Below are 15,945 nucleotides of genomic sequence, written 5' to 3' on the forward strand. Positions count from 1 at the left end.
CAAGAAAACACTTTTTTTCCTTCCTAAATTCTGCACTCTTTTCTCCCAGGTATTTATTTTCCTACTCTGAAACATCAACTCTTGCAGATTTTCCCAAATGTGTTGGGCACACAGAACGCTTTGAAAATAATTTAATGTGTCATTAATGCTCGTGGGAGTTTGTGAAATAACGCAGGCTCTTTGTTTATACTTGTTTCAGCTTCAGGTGAAGTGGGATGAGTTAGGCCAGTATACATGTTTAATGTAGTAAACGCTACATTATCACAATATAAGTTCAGTATGTGAAATTGTATGACAACATATAAAACAGACGTGGGGTTATCGTGGACACATCCATGAGACAGTGGGCAAATGCTGTGTATTTGTTAGTGGGTGTGCTGCAGTTCAGGTTTGTGGGCAGTTGGAATTGGTGTCCTTGGGATGACCCATTATGGTTTTTCTTTGATTTCTTGTACTAAAGAGTTATTTTTAAAAGAGCTTATTATGGAATTTCCACACATGCTCAAAAGTATGGAGCATGGTATAATGAATCCCCATGTGCCCTTCTAGCTTCAGTGGTGCTGTCAGGGACCTAAAAGGTAAGTGGGGTGGCCAGGAGAAGGAAAGTGCATCCAAGACCCATGGAAAGATGTGAGGCGGGAAAGAGCATCACACTCTCGGGCAGCTGAAGAAATTAAGTTGTTATTCAGGAAACGCAAAAAAGAGCTATATGAATATGTTGAGTATGATTTTCATTACACAATTTTTAAAGAGAACATTTCCAGGGGTGCTTTTTCTTTTTGTGGCCACTTAATAGTGTTCACTCTTGTTGAAACGAGCACCGTTTGGATATTGGAAAGTGCCTGCTACCAGCTAATGTGCATTACTTTCCTGCGCCTCTCAAAACCTGTGCTCCAGCTGTTTCTCTAAGGCCTATTTGCTTCTATTTCTGGGGTACGTTTATTAGTCAGGAGTTGCAGCTGTTTTGAAGAGCACTTCTGACTCCTGGAGCAACCTCAGGTGAACGAGGCTTTTGCAGTTCCCTGGATGTTACTTCCTGGAATAGAGCCGTGGAGGGGAACTCATGTTTCCTTGGGTATTGGCTGTGTTTCAGGTGCTGTGCAAGCTCTATCTCTTTCATGCCTGATTGAGGTAGGTAACCTACCCATTTTATAGATGGGGGAACCAAGGCTCACAGAAGCTAATCATCTTGCTCAGGGCCACACAGTTAATGGCAGGGTAGATTATGCCTCAAAAATAAAAATAAAGAGAAGCCAATACTATAGAAAGATGTCTTTTCAAATACAGTCATGCATCACTTATGAGGATATTTTCTGAGAAATGCTTATTATGAAAGAGAACAGCAATGAATTTTCCTATTAGCTACACTGGCCACTAGTTTGCATGAGTGTGGGCCCTGTAATTATTTTACTAAGTCTCTCTGTGCCTCATTTTCCTCATCTGTTAAATGGGGATTAGAATAACACCACCCCCCACCCCAAGTCATGAAAATTAAATTACTTATAGGGATTGTGCCTGGCACTCAGCAAGCACTCAGTGAGTTAGCCAGCTGTTATTAACTGTTACTTTGCTATGGGGATGGGTGGGAATCGTTTACAAATGCAAGAATTCTACAGTACACACAACCCTTTCACTTGGGGTCAGACCTAATGTGTCAAATGCTTGGCTTTCTAAAAGGTCTGAGCTACCTTTGGAAGGGTCACCCCTTGGGTAAGCTATGCACTCCTCCACATATCTTGCAGCAGGTTTGTTTATACCAGTATCACCACAGACACATGAGTAATGCATTGCACTACAACATTAGGATGGCTATAATGTCACTAGCCCACAGGAATTTTTCAGCTCCACTGTAATCTTATGAGACCACCATTGTACATGTGGTCCATCGTTGACTGAAACATCATCAGGTGGTGCATGACTGTACTTGCAAACTGCCTGTCTCTTTTTGCAAACACCTAGGCAGTCAAAGCCAATTTCATGAAATTTCTCTTCCTTTTTCTTTTTGCACAAGAACTTTTTCAAAGGGTATCTTTGAAAAAAAAGGTTTTGGGAGATGTGGATTATAATTTGCTTTGTTGATTTTGCCTGAAGTGCTTTATTTTTTTTAAATGTGGGAGTAAAAATTTTGTGGTAGTGAAGCTTCCCAAATATTGTTCTAAATAGGATCCAGATGTTTGTGTAATTACCCTTTGAACTGAATGCAAGATGGTCTATTTGTCCTTGGAAAAAAGTGTAGAAAGTGTCCTTAGCCTGTGTACCCACCATTGAGTTTCTTAGTGGTCAATGCCAGGTTTTGTTGCTCCTTGGGTTGGTTCTTCTCCATTGTCACTTCCATTACTCTGGTTTTCCTTCAGCTCCAGTAGCTGTGACACTGTCCTGACTGCAGTCCATCCCTAGACCTCTGTCCATCTACCTTATCCTCCTCAGAAGCCTTCCTGTCTCCTCTGCCCCATGGGAGAAGATCCGATTTCCATTGTTTAGACCTTCCTATCCTCCCTTGTCCTCTTCCCCAGCCTCTCTCCCGGCTCTGCCCTCTACTCCCTCTGTAGAGACCAAGCTGATTATTCGTTCCCATCTTTGCCCTCAAAGGATGTTAGAGGGGAGACAAACCCAGAGTTCCCAGGAAAGGCTCATCAGAACCCTTTACTTCCTCTTTCCTGCCACGCTCTCCTCACCATAGCACCGCCTGCCCCAAACAAAATGGTAAGGGTGGAATTAAAGAGTTGATCACACTTACATCTTGGCCCACACGAACATCCATAAGCTAAAGAAATAACACTTTCTCCTTCTGCTGTCCAGCGCCCACGTTGGGCCCTGCTATCTGAACGACTAGATTCCAATGAGTGGCTGGTGACGGAAGGAGATACTCTTGCTTGAAACATGCAGTCATCTGGAGAGGTGGCCTTGTCAGGCTAGGAAGTATGCAGTCCTTCAAGGATTCCAGATGTAGTGTTTTCTGTTTATCTGAATGAAAAACCATTACAAAGCTTTCCCTGGGGAAAGATTTACCACCACCACTAATTATTGTGTCAAAACACTTATTTTAGTTTCTTTAAATAATACCCATGATAGCTTTTACTAGACAGATTTTTCTGGATAGCATCCAGAAATCCTTCATACGCCTGTTTTTGAAGTGTCCCTTTTCTGTCATTTTCATTAGAACTTCCTATGTGTCATGTTTTGGCTATGCCTTGAAATCTCCTTCCAGCTTGTTTTATTCTGTGTGTGAGAGAGTGTATGTGTGAGAGAGACAGAGTTTATTTCATTCAGCATTGGCACAGGCAACTTTTCAGAGTCTTACATTTGGAATATACAGTTGTAGTGCAAAGTCGCTATTATGGTTTTTTTCTTGATGCTATGTCTCATTTCTTTTAGTTCAGAACACCTTCTCACTTCTTTTAAAATTCATTTTCTGATGTCACTTCATTTTCCAACAAATTTCAGAATCAAGCCTTAGCTATCCCTACATTTTCCCTTCTTTTCCAAATCAGTTTTGTCAACATCTCAATCTCGAATGACTGTGACTTTGGCTGACTGTATATGACTGTCTTCCTCTGTCATCACTTTTTATTGCCTAGGTCCAATGGAATTTTACCCTCTATATGATGACAACAATTTTGTTAAATGGAAATGATAGCCTGTTAACTGTTGTCAAATGTAATCAGTTTTGAATTGGTGGTTTTGAGATTCTATAGGAAAAATATGTCTCCTCCAGAGGAAACATATATATATATATTTTTTTTTTTCCTAAAAAGATGACCGGTAAGGGGATCTTAACCCTTGACTTGGTGTTGTCAGCACCACGGGGATCTTAACCCTTGACTTGGTGTTGTCAGCACCACGGGGATCTTAACCCTTGACTTGGTGTTGTCAGCACCACGGGGATCTTAACCCTTGACTTGGTGTTGTCAGCACCACGCTCACCCAGTGAGCCACGGGCCGGCCCCAGAGGAAACATATTAACATTTAGGTTGTTGAATCCTTGGGCACCTCTATAGTTGACGATGTGCTGCTCATATGCAAAAAATTGAAACCAGTCTGCTGGCTGGATATTAGACCCGTATCTGTTGCTGCTTTCTTTGGTGCTGAGAGAAGAAAATCAACATTCTACTCTTGGCATATCTTAAAGTGCTACAGAGTTTTCTTGAATTGCAAGAGTGATCATGTGCAGTAAGCTGGAACTAAATTCCTATTTGCCAAGACCTTAAAGGGAAGTGAATGTTTAAGAAGTTTTTATCATTATATCATTTATCATTATAGATGTTTAGATTTGCATAGTACAAATCCCAACCAAGTTTACCAAAAGCAAGTATTTCGTGTTTAAATCCACAAACCAGTTTGACCAGTGGATGCCATTTAAATGTGGCTTGCACATATGGTCATGTAAACCTGAGGGTCCAGTTTCTGAACCATTTTGAATCTTCTGAAATGCCTTATATTTTTGGAAAGTTTTGAATTATCTTGTTTATGCTGTATATGTGATTTGAATTATATTTATTTGTTCTCAGTCAGATGCATATGTCTTACTTTAGTGTTTGTTCTGATTCATGTAGCTAGTGTTAGCAATATTTTGAATTCCTTTTGCAGTATGTGTGGCTTTTCACATATTTATTCTTATTTAAAAATGAAATTTTCCCTTGAACATAAAATCTTACTTTCAGAAAATCCAATTATTGGCTATAGGTGTTATTTGCCACACACCTGTTCAGATCCTTTAATTTACCTTCCCCAAACTCTTAAATCCAAATTATGTGTATGAGGCGAGAAGAGATAGATCAGAGAAGTCCAACCAATGTTTCCTGAAACTCTTGTCTTCCAGGTTACACCATTGCTTTGCTGGCTTTTTTCCCTATTCAGTTTTCAGTACCCACTCACCACATTTTTTTATTACGATACCATGAGGGGTATTTCCACTTTCAGTAATGGTGGACTAGCTTATTGTACGCCAGTCATCGCACTTAAAACACAACTAGAACATATAATATATAGAAAAAAATCTGTTTGAAGGAAGCAGAGACCTACTAAGGATGTGAGGACATGAGGGACCAAGAATCCAGAGAGAAAGAAAGCACAGCAAGGTAAGTCTGGCATTTGGTGCCACTTCTTCCTTGAAGTAACTGCCAAAGCAGAAAGGGGCGATTGAGAGGCTAAGAAGGTGAGAAAAGAGCTTCTGGCACTCTTATAAGACCAAGGAGACAAAAATTATATTTTAGGACACACCAAGGAGGAAGGACTTTGGTAAATATCCCAGGATTTCAGTTTGAACTTCTGATTGTCTGTTCCTTCAGGTAGGGATGAGCCCAAGGTAGAGTAGCCCTCACAAAGACTGAAGCCCAGATTTAAATCAACTCAATCTGTGATTGTATTAAGGTGATCTTCCCCTACCTTAGCTTCCTGCAGAACAAATCCTTTTGGGAGAAAGATAGCATCACCCAGAGATTCAAATTATCCCTATAGCTTTTCATACACAATGTCCAATCTACTTCAATCATGACTGAAAAATCAAAAAAGAAAACACAGTAAAAACAGACCTATGGTAGATCCAGACATTGGAGTTTAAATTAGATGCAGACTTTAAAGTAAATGATTAATATCATCGAGAAAGTAAGGAACAGTCTAGAGACTTCTAGTAAAGAACTGGAGATATAAAAACAATGGAAATTCTAGGACTGAAAAATATAAATAACAAGATATAAGTATTCAATAATGAGTTTTAAAACAGATAAAACATAGTGGAAGAGCGGAATAGTGAATTGGAAGGCAGGTCAGAAAGAAATGAACTAAAGCACAGAGAGGAAAGGGACAGAAAACACAGGAAAGAGTATGAGAGACATATGGAATATGATGAAAGGTCTAGCATGTGTGTAACTGGAGTCCATGAAGGCAAGCAGGACAAAGAATAGGTCAGGAGCAATACCTGAAGGTACAATTAATGAGAATTTTCCAAAACTTATGAATACACCATATACCATAAACAGGGTAAGATAAATACAAAGGAAAACACATACTAAGGGCACATCATGATAAAATGCTAGTGGCTTTAAATCACCACTTAAGTCACTTCTTGACAAGAATGTCTTTTGTTGAATATACCTTGACAACTGGGCAAGCACCATTGCTGTGAATTTTCACAACTGTTTCCACAGCTTTGCCTTTAGAATTTTTACTAGTCACATCTCTTTGGGGCACATTTTCCAAGGACCAGCTTTTTCCCTTAGTAAAGTTTCTGTACACCCAGTGCTGGTGTTCTTGGTGCCAGTGCCTAGTCTGCCCCAGCAGATCTCTCACTGTGTCATGGCACTGAGGGGTTGGATGAGGCACAGGGTAGTGGCGAAGATCACAGGCTAGGAACAGATTGCCTGTGTTTGTTCAAGTCCTTGTTCCACCACTAACTTATCTTGTAATCTTGGACTACCTCACTTCTAGAAGCTTTAGTGCCATAAAATCTACAAGAAGGATGATAACATTACTTTTTAAAAAAAAATTTTATTGAATCAAGATTGATTATACATATTTTCGGGGCTCAGCATTGACATATGTTGATCAAATCAATATTACTTGTGTATATATTGTTATAGATCGTACTTATTCTTTATGCCCCTTGTCCTATCTCTCTCTATCCCCCTCTCCCTCCCCCCTCCCACCTCCGATAACTCTAGATTTCTTCTCTCCTTCTGAAAGAGTAATGGTTACTCTATTGATTTGTTTCCTAGATGATCTGCCCAATGCTGAGAGGTGTGTTCAGGTCTGCCAATATTATCGTAGAGCAGATGCTTCTTCTGTCTCTCTGGAATGGGCTTTGTGAGAGAGACATCCTCTTCTTTTCTTTGGTCTCTGCTGGTAACTCTCCTTGTGTTGATGCACTCCAGTGGCTGGCGGACTATCTGCATGGTGATTGTGGTGTCTAGCCACTTTTTTGTGGCAGCTGTGGTTATTATGGTATCTGTGGTGGGCCACCCACATGGAGGTGATGTTTTTGGCATGCTCTTTACATAGTTGCTGGTGGCTCCTGGCTCTATGACTTAGACCCTGGGTGGGCCCTGTGGCATCGGATGTGTGCCTGGTTGTGGGAGGGGGTCCGGTCCCTGGATCCATACCCCAGGATTCTGGGTGGGCCCCATAACATTACTTACTTTTTAGGGTTGTTATGAGATTAAAATAAGCTAACATATAAAAACAGTTTGAGGGGCCGGCCTGGTGGCGCATAGGTAGAGTGCGGTGCTTGGGAGTGTGGCGGCGCTCCCGCCGAGGGTTTGGATCCCATATAGAGACTGGTCTGCTCACTGGTTGAGCGCCGGTGCGGGCGTGACACCGAGGGTTGCAATCCCGTTACCGGTCACGAAAAAAGACAAAAAGACAAAAAAAAAAAAAAAAAAAAAAAAAAAAAAAAAACCAGTTTGAAATATAGTAAACAATTTAGTGGATGGTTTATTTTTAAATCTCCTTGATCCATTTCTTCAGGCTGATCAGCGGTCACTTAATTCTTCCTCAGAATAGCCAAGGCTTCTTTAGACCTTTTGTGCTTGGTTGGCTCCAGTGGGAACTAAACATGAAAGGAGAGGAGATGGTGTACATTTTATATCAGAGAAGAGAGCTTAAAAATTAATCTCTTCAAGTACGTAGAAGAGTTGGTGAACTTCAGCCTTCATAGGAAGAAGCAAACATTAAGTTTGAAAAGTTTCCAAAGAGCTAGAAAAATCAGATCCTGATAGGATCAAAAAAAACCCACCTGGATTGGTTAAAGGATATTTTTTCCTTATAGTAAAAGTTAACTACTCTAACCCAACTTAAATTAGATTCCTATTTCTGTCTTTTAAAAAAAGTATGCATAAAGGCACCATTTTCTCTATCAGAAAATTCATAACAATTTTCATTAACTGAATCTCGTATTCCTAATTCAACTGCCTGTCTTGGATAGTGATTTTTTTCATATATTTATATGAATTTTCTACATATTCAGATGAATTCATATATATTTTCTATAATTATTTACATCTACACAAATTTATTTTACTCTCATTGTATTCCTTCTTCTTAGGTAAAAACATTTTTTAAAATTTATTTTTATTAGCATATTCATTATTACAAATCATACTTATTCTTTATGCCCCTTATCCAATCTCTCCCCTTCCCCCATTCCCCCTCCCTGCTCTAATAACCGTAGATTTGTTCTCTCCACCTGGTAGATTAACTGTTCCTCTGTTGGTTTGTTGCCCAGATGATCTGTTCAGTACTGAAACAGGTGTGATCAAGTTCTCCCCTATTATCATAAATCAGATGCTTCTTCTATTACTCTGGAGTGTGCTTTGTGGAGAGAGAGGACCCCCCCTTTTTTTCTGGTTTCCACTGGTGTGTCTCCTTGTGTCAATGCAAGTGAGAGTCTGGTGTGCATCTGCACGGTGGCTGTGACTGCTGTTATAGAGACTAGCCACTTTTGTGGCAGCCATGGTAATTGCGGTGGCTATGGTGGGCTACCCATGTGAAAATGGTGCTTTTGGTGTGCTCTTTACCTGGTTGCGGCTTGGTTTAGCTTTCCCCAGCTCCAGCCTCAGGCCCCTGGGGTAAATACATTTTTACACAATTTATTTATATTTTATTGTGGTAAAATACATATAACATAAGGATTGCCATTTTAAGCATTTTTAAGCATACAATTGCATGGAATTAATTACATGCACAATGCTGTATAGCTACTACCTCCATCTACTACTAAAACTGTTTCATCATCTTCAGCATAAATTCTGTACCCATTAAGCAATAACTTCTCATTATTCCTCTCCCCCAGTTTCTGATAACCTCTAATCTCCTTCTGTCTCTGAATTTTTTTGGGCAGCTGGCCAGTATGGGGATCTGAACCTTTGACCTGTGTGTTATCAACACCACGCTCTCCCAAGTGAGCTATCCGGCCACTCCAAATATGATTTTTTTTGGTTAATTTTTTGTCTTGGTAATTGGTCCAATGCTGATAGTGGGTGTTCAAGTCCCCAATTATTCTCGTTTTGGCATCTATCTCTTTCTTTAGATCTGATAATATTTGCTTTATATATCTGGGTGCTCCAGTGTTGGGTGCATATAGATTAATAATTGTTATATCCTCTTTCTGTATTGATGGCTTTATCATTATATAATACTCTTCCTGATCTCTTCGTACAGATTTTGATTTAAAGTCTGTTTTATCTAAATATAGCTACTCCTGCTCACTTTTGTTTTCCATTTGTGTGGAGTATCTTTTTTCTTCCTTTCACTTTCAGTCTATGTGTGTCTTTGCAGGTACGTTTTTATACAATTTAAATTGCAATTATAACTACATTGAAGAAAATTGGAAAATAAAATAAATTTCACCCAATATCAAAGACTAAACCCAACCACCACTGGCATCAACCTGTCTGGTATTTTGGCTCTCTCTGGGTTAGCACTGAGGAGCATTCAGAAGAAATAAAAGAAATAGCTGGATCTGCCTTTCATAAAGCACTCACTGTGTGTTAGGCACTGGACAAAGCCATCACCACGTATGGTCTCATCAATCTTTATAGCAACCTGGGGAAATCTTTACTTTAGGCCAGGACATTACCTCTCTCTCACTCTTTTTTTTTTTAACTAGGCAGAAATATGATTTTAATACAGGTGTAAATTTGGGCACTGAAGTTGGTGGCAATTTTCACTTACAAGGTAGACTTCTGCTCTAAGGTAGATGACCCAGCATACAACTTATGTGGTGGGATAAAAATTATTCTAAGAAAATTTATAGATTTATTCCTCTTTCCCAGATGACATAGAAAACTGCTGTTGCCCTTTAAGGAGAGAGTCTAGGCTTTTGTGGTGCAGGTTTGGATTCATTCATTTATTCACTCATCCATTCTGCAAAGTTTTCCTGCAAGCCTATGATGAGCCAGTCTCCATTCTAGGCACTTCGTATGCAGCAGTGAACAAAATATGGATTGCTGCCATGAGCTTACCTTCCAGCAAGATGGAGGTAGACAATAAGCAGCACACACAATAAAATAAGCGATATATGGATATAGGGTATGCTAGAATGTGATACGTGCTATGGAAAACAATGAAGCGGGCTAAAGGAGATAAACACCTTGGAGGGTGTGTTACAACTTGAAGAGGGTGGTCAGGCTTGGCTTCACGTGCAGGTCACGTTTGAGCAGAGACTAGGTGGAGGTGAGGGCATGAGCCATGGGGGTAGCTTGGACTAGCATAGCAGAGAAGGGGTAAGGAGTGGCTGGATTCTGGACCTAGTCTGAAGGTAGAGGCCAGAATGTTTTCTGTTAGATTGGGAAGACCAGACCAGAGAGAGAGGATGGAGAAGGAAAGCTGTCAGCAGAGCAGGTGAAGTCAGTGTATATAACAAAAGGCTGGGGCTAGCAGAGGAGCCTTCGGAGGAGGGGACTCCTGGGGGGATCTGGAGAAACTGGGGCGGTGAGAAAACTGGATATGATAAATATTGCTGGAGGTTATGAATTGGATCCCTTTTAGTATTTTCGGAGAAGCTCAAGTTAAAAAAATTAGAAAGGAATTTTTAAAAAATGTGTTTTGTCTGTCTGGACTGTGTTCTTCCACCCCCAAATGATTAGTCTAACCTAATTGCTTCACTTGACCCTTTGCCAGTGGTTGGTTCAGGGATGCTCATGCGCTCAGTCCTGGGCGACACCTTGGGGGAGAGAGGCAGCTGGCTAGGGCGAGGTGGGGTGCTCCTGGGAAGGCTGCCTCACTCCTAAGAAGGGGCCCTTAGATGTTTCTTACCCTGAACATATCCTTGCAACAGTAGTACGTGTTCTACCCGGTGCTGAGCAACATTCACGCCTCCTCTCATTTGCCTCCAATAACAGCCCTGTTGACTAGGCATTATCATCTCATTTTACAGGTGAAAAATAGGAGTAGAGGAAGTTGGGAGGTTTGATTACGGTCTGCACATCTAGTGAGAAAAATCACGCATTAAGCCCTTAGGACTGGCAGAGTAGATGCTGAGTAACTGGCATCACTCATTGTAATTCAGAGACTTCCTCAGTTCCAGGGAGGAGTGTAGGTCATTGGATTTCTGTGCTTCTGAATTTATTTTTGATTTTTATTGTTTTTCTATTTCCTACTTCACTGTGCACTGGCATCTGTAATTACTATCTCCATGTCTACCTGAGCCATGGTGAAACAGAAAGAACTTCAAAGTCTATAGACTTGGCTGTGAATTCAGCTGCATCACTTATTAGCTGTGTGACCTTGAGAAAGTTACTTGATGTCTCTGAGCACCAGTGTCCTCATTTGTAGAATGGAGATGATGTAACCTCAGAGGGTGTTTTGAGGATTAAAGTGCTTGTTAGCACATGGTCTGTAACAGTCAGCACTCAAGAACACTAGGTATTATCATTGCTGTTATTGTGTGGATGGCCCATCTCAGCAAATCCCATGTCATGCATATTCTGAAAGGGCCAAATGAAGCAAGGTATGCAAGAGTGCTTTGCAAATGTTTGTCCTTATATTGTTAGAGAAGCTCAGCTCTGTGGAGGAATTTGCTGCACAGAAAATGAATGTGTACAAAAAATGTGCATGCCTAATGGGCTGGAAGTCTGGGCATGGGGAGCAGATGCAACAGCATGAGCGAGAGCGATTGGGTGTCATTTTCTGGGTGTTCTGGGCCACGGATCACCACAGGGCATGTAAAGAGCTGAGGATTTGAGAAGAAACTAGGAGTAAAACAGGAGAGATTCTCCCACAGGAATGCACTCATCCAGGGAGGCAAGCGATTTTTTTTTTCTGAAACACCCTCAGGAAACTGCCTGGAACCCTCTCTCAAGAAAGGGGAGGCCCGAAGTCCTGACCCTTGCCAGCGTTCCTGGAGTCTGTCCTGTCATTGGGTAGGACCAAAGCTCCAAGGCTCAGTGCCGAGGGGCAGCAGAAGTCGTGGCCAGAGGTGAAGGTGGGCAGTATCAGTGAAGGGTCCCGGGCAGCGGGAAAACTGGTCCAAGCCAAAGAGTCAGTACTTAGGGGCAGTGATGTGGAGCAAGGCGCAGGGAAAACTGGACAGGAAACTGAGCCCAGAGCAATAGCTCGGCCTCAAGTTGTGGTCCGGGGATGCCATTCAGAGAGCACAGTCCCCCCAACCTTGCCCGCAGGAGCCACACTGGAGCCAGCTCAGAAAGTTCCCTAAATTAGGGAAACTTTTATAGCAGCATTGTTCACACTGGAGTCCCAGCACTGCATGCTGGTGGGCCTCTGAATCCCGATAGGAATTTTAGATTTTCTTTTAATTTTGATGTTGCTTAAAAAAAATAAACACACAAAGCAGAAACCCCACAAAAACAAACAATATCCATTGTCTCTTTTCCTCTAGGTTGAGTCATCCAAAACTGTCCTTCCAGTACAAGGGTACTTCAAAAAATTCATGGGAGATTTGTATTATCTTTTAATTCTGTTTTTCCACAAACTTTTTGAAGTACCCTCATACATTTGTCCTTTCCAGAGAGCAGTCATCCTGGGTAGATTCTAGAGTGGCAGAAGATAAAGGAATGGCCTTTGGTTTCAGATCAATTTGCTTTCAAATCTTGACTGGCCAGTTTTCTTAACCTCGCTTTCATATTAAATTTTTGTTGTTGTTACAAAAATAATTCTTGTAAAATTTCAAACCGTATGAAGATAAACCAGGTAAATATTGAATTTTCTCTCTCACTCTCTTGTCCTAATCCCTCTCCTATTTATATTCGTTCAGTAGATTTTTATAGCCCTTTTTCAGTATTTTGTAGTTTAGGTTGTTGTGAATGGGATTTTTTTTTTCCTTTTTTTTTGTCTTTTTTCGTGTCCGGCAACGGATCGCAACCCTCAGTGTCACGCCCATACCGGACCGGGACCGGCAACGGGATCGCAACCCTCGGTGTTGCTCCCACACCTCGCTCAGCCAGTGAGCGGGAACCGTTCTGTTGTGGGATCTGAACCCTCGGCGGGAGCGCCACCGTGCTCCCAAGTGGTGCACTGTAGCAGTGCGCCACCAGGCCGGCCCCGTGAATGGGATTTTTGAAAAACAGTTTCAAAGTGGTTATTGTTAGTATATAGGAAAGTATCTATTCCTTCTCATTTATTGTATGCTCATCTGCCTTACTCCTCTCTCTTATTAGTGTTAACAGTTTCCAGCTGTTTTTCTTCGATTTGTTGAACATCATTCTTCTCATCTGTACAATGCAGATAATGTTCACCTTGTAGAGATTTAATAAGGATCCAGTGAGACAAAGTAAGGGGCCTATTTTAGTGCCTCTCTCAGTGGGGGCTTGATTACCATGAACTTGCATTTCACTAATCTCATCATGACGATGGGACCTTTTCTGTACAACTCTCTTCATTAATTGCAGAGAAATGCATCATGGAGAAAAAGGATTTGCTCAGAAAAGTCTCTGCTTACAGCAGCTTATACAGAAAGACTGACATCAACCAAGGGCTGCCAATGAGGTTTTTTTAAAACTCTCTTAAAAATTTCTTAAAATTGGGGTAAAATACACAAGACATAATATTTACCATCTTAACCATGTTTAAGTGTGCAGCTAGCTCAGTGGCGTTAAGTACATGCTAATAGTTGTGCACCGTCATGACATCCATCTGCAGTACACTTTTCATTCTGCAAAACTGAAACTCTATACCCATTAGACAGTTACTCCCCTCCCTGCCTCCCCCAACACCTGGCGACCATCATTCTACCTTATGTCTCTAAGAATTTGACTACTCTAGGTACCTCATGTAAGCAGAATCATACAGCATTTGTCCTTTTGTGACTGGCTTATTTTACTTAGCATAATGTCCTCATGGTAGATTCATGTCGTGGCATGTGTCAGAACTTCCCTTCTTTCTAAGGCTGAGTAGTATTCTGTTGTATGTATACACCACATTTTGTTAATCCATTCATCAATCAATGAGCATTTGGGTTGCTTCCACTCCTTGGCAATTGTGAATAATGCTGTTGTGAACATGGGTGTACAAATATCTCTTGGAGTCTCTGCTTTCAGTTCTTTCAGGTATATAGGCCAATGGGTTTTCCAAAGGTATAGAGCATTGAGGAAAAAATTCCTGTGTACTTTCTTTGATATTGGTAGCTCTGGAAAGAGTGGCCTGACTGGCCCACCCTGTGCTTCTTAGATTGCCGTGACTGAGAGGAGGTGTCTGCATCTGATGGTACCACTGTGCGTTGAGCTTGCAAAATCCCCATCAGCCTGCTGTCTCAGCACTCGGGGCTGCAGGAGGCACTGAACGAATGGAAGATTTGTTTTTTTTATTGTTGACTTTCAGGACTTCCACAAATTACATTTTTCTATTTTATTGTGTAATTCCAACAGCTAAAATGACCCTGAACAATATGCAAACTGAGATAAAGCATCAACATTTGGTTTCCAAGAAAATAAAAATGCAGCAGGAAGAAACAACAGCAGGGAAAGAAATTGGTGGGAAACACTCACATAATGAAATGCCTTGGCTATTTTTTACATTTCCCCCCATTGTTTAAACTCTCTGTATTATTCAATGCAGCATTGTTTGCAATGGCAGAAGATTGTAAACAACCTCAGTGTATATCAATGGGAGATAGTTAGTGGTGACCGTGTAGCTGTGAAAAAAGAATGATCAACCTCTTTGTTGAGAAAGATCTCCCAGACACTTAAAGTGAAATAACAAAGGCAAGTAGATTGTATAGGATGCTGTCCTTCGTGGAAAAGGGAGAAAATAAGTGTGTGTGTGTGTGTGTGTGTGTGTGTGTGTGTGTGTGTGTGTGTGTGTGTGTGTGTGTGTGTGTGTGTGTGTGTGTGTGTGTGTGTGTGTGTGTGTATAGAATACTGTCTTATGCTTGCTTGTCTATGTATAATGAAACTCTGGAAAGATACATAAGAAACCCATATCAGTGGTTATATGTGGGGGTGGAAGGGAGATTTTCATAGTACCAATTTTTATATATTTTTTATTTTTGAGCCATGTGAATATATCATCTGTTGAAAATAAAGTGCTTATTATTTTCCCCACCAGCCCGACCATAGGAGAGGCTCAAAATCAAAATTAAGTTGACTTACAAGCAACAAATAGTTGTAAGAGTTCTTGCAAGAAAAGCAAATATCTGTTATGGGCAACTCAGAATTTATTTTTTGGTCATGGAAGCCAACAACGTCTTCTTCTCATCCCAACCCTGCAGATACCTGAGAAGAGAGAGGGAGAGAGATGGTGCTCAAAGCCTCATTTGGCAACTGATCCTCAACTCTTTGGAGAAAGGGGAGTGTCGGGTCCGGCATCAGGGATCTGGAGTTGAGCAGGGAAGGAAATCAAGGCCACGATAGACTAGGACAGGGTTTTACTTGGAACCTTGTCTATCCCTCACATGGCCCTGGGTGAATCAGGCAGTAGCTGAGGGGCGCCCCCCGGTGCAATAGCAAACCTTATAGCTGGACCCAGAACTTGGCTTGCTCAAAACCTTACAGTCTACAGAGGCTCATAAATAAGTAGGTAAACAAGCAGGCAAATGAACACACTGATTGATTGCCCACCTTTGTGAGACCAGAACCCTTACCACTGTCCACTCCAGAGGGCTCCTAGGCAGAATTTGCTTGAGCCAGAAAGCCAAGGTGGGAGTTCTCTGTCTTTCTACCCCCAAAACTTAAATGGGGAGGCACGAGGTAGGGCCTAGGCCCTTTCCTCTCTACCAGAGAGCCATCACTAGCTAAGGAACAGGAACAGTTAGTCTTCAGAGAACAATAGTAAACTCAGAGGAACAGTTAGAAGGCATCTGAGGGAGCCGAGCCCGTGGCACACTCGGGAGAGTGCGGCACTGGGAGCACAGTGATGCTCCTGCTGTGGGTTCGGATCCTATATAGGACTGGCCGGTGCACTCACTGGCTGAGCGCGGTGAGGGCGACACCACACCAAGGGTTGTGATCCCCTTACCAGTCACGAAAAAGACAAAAAAAAAAAAAAAAAAAAAAAAAA

This window comes from Galeopterus variegatus, unplaced genomic scaffold (genome assembly GCF_000696425.1).
Source record: "Galeopterus variegatus unplaced genomic scaffold, G_variegatus-3.0.2 Scaffold2292, whole genome shotgun sequence".
NCBI classification, from domain to species: Eukaryota; Metazoa; Chordata; class Mammalia; order Dermoptera; family Cynocephalidae; genus Galeopterus; species Galeopterus variegatus.